Here is a 3903-nt window from a genome sequence, read left to right as displayed (position 1 = left end):
TCCCAAGTAGCTGGGACCACAGTCACCCACCACAACGCCCGGCTACTTTTTTTTTTGTTGTTGCTGCCGTCGTTGTTGTTTGGCGGGCCCGGGCTGGATTTGAACCCGCCACCTTAGGTGTATGTGGCTGGTGCCTTAGCCACTTGAGCCACTACTATACCATTTTTTATAAGGAATCTTTGGATTTTTTTTTTTTTTTTTTTTGAGACAGAGTCTTACTATGTCACCCTCGGTAGAGTGCTGTGGAATCACACAGCTCACAACAACCTCAAATTCTTGGGCTTAAGTAATTTTCTTACCTCAGCCTCCCAAGTAGCTACTACAGGTGTCCACCACAATGCCTGGCTATTATATATATATATATATATATATCTTATATATATGTATATTTTTGTTGTAGTTGCCATTGTTGTTTGGCAGGCCTGGGCTGGGTTCAAACCCACCAGCCCCGGTGTATGCGGCTGGCGCCCTAGCCACTGAGCTACAGGCGCCGAGCTGGATCCTTGGATTTTTGGTATCCTTGGGGCTTTTGGTATCCTTGGGGCTTCTGGAACATACTGAGCATGGATGTTGAGGCATGACTATTATCTGACAAAAAAGAGAAAAAAGGCTGGGTGCAGTGGCTCTTGCCTGTAATCCTAGCACTTTGGGAGGCTGAGGTGGATGAATTGCTGAGCTCAGGAGTTCAAGAACAGCCTGAGCTAGAATGAGATCCATCTTCACTAAAAACTAGTTGGACGTTGTGGCAGGCACTTATAGTCTCAGCTACTAGGGAGGCTGAGGCAGGAGAATTGCTTGAACTCAGGAGTTTGCCGTTGCTGTGAGCTAGGGATGCCCTGGCCCTCTACCTAGGTGACAGAGAGAGACTGTCTCAAAACAAAACACTATACACCCTCCCTTTTTAAGATATTAAATCTAAAATATAAATGTCCCATAGTATCTTTCTAACTTTTCCAGTTCTCTGTGGTGTGGTTCTTCCTGAGGATCAGAGATGGGTCTCCCTTCTGCCTTGTCTTTCTTCACAGACTTCCTCCGTGGGGTCCCTGCCGGCCCCAGCCAGGTGCACGCTGATAGGCAGGATTCTCAGACATCAGATTCCAGTGGGAGACACAGAGGTAGCCCCAAGCCCTGGAAATTACTGCATTATGTAGCCAATTTAAACAACTTATCCTTTGCAGTTTGATATTTGAACAGCTAAAGCATCTTGTTATTTCTGAACATTTGAGATTATCCTCCCGATTGTGCTTTTTGTAAACAGGCTTTGTTGATGGCTTTTAATCTTCCCCACCCACGTTCCCAGAATGGAAAATTGAACATTGCCCATCTCATTTCATGCAGAGGGATAGAGACCAGGAGGTATTTTAATGAATTTATATATACTCCCATGAGCTCTGCAACATGAAAACATTCTCTACCAACGACAGTCGCTTTGCCTAAGGCTTCCTAGGCTATTCGTTAAAAAAACAAAAAGCAACTCAGCACCGGTAGCTCAGTGAGTAAGGGCACCGGTCACATGGCCACATACACTGAGGGTGGCCGGTTCAAACTCCACCTGGGCCTGCTAAACAATGACAACTGTAACAAAACATAGCCAGGCGTTGTGTGGACGCCTGTAATCCTACCTAACTTGAGAGGCTGAGGCAAGAGAATCGCTTACGCCCAAGAGTTTGAGGTTGCTGTGAGCTGTGATGCCACGGCACTCTACCGAGGGTGGCATAGTGAGACTCTATCTCATTTATTAAATTAACCACTAGAGATTGGTCCCGTTTGAGAGTTACCCTCTGCTAGGTCATCAACTACCTATAGAAACCTGTGACACTTTAGCTAGAGGCAGCAGCAAGCCACACCATCTCCTTTGTTTAACCTTCCCTTAGAACTGTTGAGGGTTCTAAGGAACATGGAACAGTCAGTCACCCCTTGTAGAAAAAGCTAATTTGGGGGACATGTGTATGCGTAGACTGTCCCACAATTTGAGTTGTGTGGTGAGAGGAATAAGGAAGTTCTGACAGGCGGAGACGGGTTGAATGGGAAATTCTCTGAAGTCCAGCAGGTGAAGGAGCGGCGGCCCTGGTTGCAGCCCCTACGTAACCTGTGGTTACACAAGTGAAAGGAATTTCTGCTGCGGGCTGGACGTTTGGGTGCTTGGTGTCCACCCATGAGGAGCACAGCTTGTGACCCTCATGTAGACAGATGACCAGGAAATGGAAGCAGCAACGTGCTACCCACCCCTTTTCTACCCAGCCAGGATGTTGTTGGTGTGCTGGTTCTGCAGGGAATGGCCCTAAACATCCCTCCTGTGAAACTTCTCTGTCCCTATGGGGTGGCATCTGGAGTATGGAGGAGACTGGTTCTCTGGAGCTACCTGCAGGCAAAAGGAGACTTGGGTTCCCCGTAGCTGTCACAGAAAGAGACCCAAGTCTGGAAACAGGCCAGTATGTTCATCAAAAGAACCTTAACAAAATGTTATTTACTTGCTTGGCTGACTGACAGGAGGCACAGACAGACAGGGTTTGAAGCCTGTTACTACCTCTCAGTAGCTGTGTGAATCTGGAGGAGTTCTCTGCCTTGAGTTTCTTTATTGCTAAAATTGGGACTAACATAGCCCAGGGTGAGGCAGAGGCCACACGCAGTGGGCAGCTGGAACTGGAAGGAGCTGGTGGATGCAGGTGCTGAGAGCCCCCCACTTGTCAGCGCACCCAGGTGCCACGCACGTAGGAAACACCCCTGCTTCCCAGAGAGGGAGGGTCCCCCATCTTGCATTCTGGGTTCCTCAGTACTAATCTAGCATTTGTCACTAGTCTGTAAAAGAGCGAGAGATGTTTTCCAAAGCACATGTGTGCTGGCTGTCCTAAGTGCCCAGAGGGAAGAGCCTTCCTGGCTCCCTATCCCTGCAGGTGGCTCAGTCGGGCACCCTTTGTCATTTTCTGGGGTCTCAAAATTCAAGGGCTAAATTGCCTGCTTATAGCATCACACTGTGGCTGAGAACATAGCCTTCCTGCTCACCATGCCACATTTGGCAGCTCCAGGCAACAGCCTGGACTCCTCAATGCTGGGGTTCCCCGGGTTGTGTGGGACTGTGTGCTCCAGGCTACACCCGTGTGTTGGCCACAGAGAAACATTGTGGACGAGTGTCACGGGAGAGAAACACGCGATCCGTGCTTTGCAGCTGTGCCTCTGCCTGCTTCTTCCATGGACTCCTGTTTTCCTCTATGCGCTCATCTTCCTAACGCTTTCTGCTTAGTCCGAGTCTTTGCAGTTTTTCTTTCACTGTGACCCGTTTCTTCCCAAATAAATCTTCCACCATCCTCTCTATCTTTTGCCTTTTCTCTGCCAATTGTGTTTGTTTTGTACAATGTGCCCACCTCCAACAACCCTGGTTCCTTTTCATCTGCTCCACTGCTGTTCAGCCCTGCCGTTGACGGGAGGGCATGGGATATGTGACTGTGTGGCCAAGTTTCCCAGGACATTTGACAGTTTGGTGACTTACCGTGTTTTTGCTAAAGAGCCCGTGACTGGGCTGGGAATAAGGTCTGAGCTTCTGCCTGGCAATGTCCAAATGTCCAACCCTCCTGTCTATTCAGAGATACCCTGCTCAGATGATAATTATCTAATGTGAGGTTTATTTCCTTGAAATACAGTGGGAGGAGTTGCTAAAATTCACCTCTGGTAAAATAATTCCTTTTTTTTTTTTGGTCACTATTGGTAGAGTGCTATGGCGTCATAGTTCACAGCAACCTCAAACTCTTGGGCTCAAATGATTCTTTTGTCTCAGCCGCCCAAGTAGCTGAGACTACAGATACCCACCATAATGCCTGGCTATTTTTTAAGAGATGAGATCTCACTCTTGCTCAGGCTGATCTCGAACCTGTGAGCTCAGGCAATCCACACACACCCCCTCTGAAA

The sequence above is a fragment of the Otolemur garnettii genome, unplaced genomic scaffold (assembly GCF_000181295.1).
Source record: "Otolemur garnettii isolate 467f Iridium unplaced genomic scaffold, OtoGar3 scaffold00002, whole genome shotgun sequence".
NCBI lineage: Eukaryota > Metazoa > Chordata > Mammalia > Primates > Galagidae > Otolemur > Otolemur garnettii.
The sequence above is the reverse complement of the archived record's forward strand: the minus strand, read 5'-3'. Positions refer to the sequence as shown.